We start from the raw sequence: 488 nt of genomic DNA, 5'->3' as shown, positions 1-488 counted from the left end.
AAGAGGCGGGGATGGGGCCAGTAAAGGTGAGTGTAGGTGGGGAGTTAAGGAGGGGATAGGTCAGTCCAGGGAGGACGGACAGGTCAAGGGGGCGGGATGAGGTTAGTAGGTAGGAGATGGGGGTGCGGCTTGAGGTGGGAGGAGGGGATAGGTGGGAGGAAGAACAGGTTAGGGAGGCGGGGACGAGCTGGACTGGTTTTGGGATGCGGTAGGGGGAGGGGAGATTTTGAAGCTTGTGAAATCCACATTGATACCATTGGGCTGCAGGGTTCCCAAGCGGAATATGAGTTGCTGTTCCTGCAACCTTCGGGTGGCATCGTTGTGGCACTGCAGGAGGCCCAGGATGGACATGTCGTCTGAGGAATGGGAGGGGGAGTTGAAATGGTTTGCGACTGGGAGGTGCAGTTGTTTATTGCGAACCGAGTGCAGGTGTTCTGCAAAGCGGTCCCCGAGTCTCCACTTGGTTTCCCCGATGTAGAGGAGGCCAC

The 488-nt window shown here is 57.6% G+C and overlaps 1 protein-coding gene across 1 annotated transcript in view; it reads left to right on the top strand.

Annotated features, from left to right (window-relative positions):
- Positions 1-488, top strand: part of LOC125487647 (DNA repair protein complementing XP-A cells-like) — a 23,206-nt gene that overhangs the window by 827 nt on the left and 21,891 nt on the right. The gene's annotated exons all lie outside the window — the stretch shown is intronic.

The sequence above is a fragment of the Rhincodon typus genome, chromosome 3 (assembly GCF_021869965.1).
Source record: "Rhincodon typus isolate 14 chromosome 3, sRhiTyp1.1, whole genome shotgun sequence".
Lineage (NCBI taxonomy): Eukaryota > Metazoa > Chordata > Chondrichthyes > Orectolobiformes > Rhincodontidae > Rhincodon > Rhincodon typus.
Note: the sequence above shows the minus strand (reverse complement) of the source record. Positions and strands in the feature narration are given on the sequence as shown.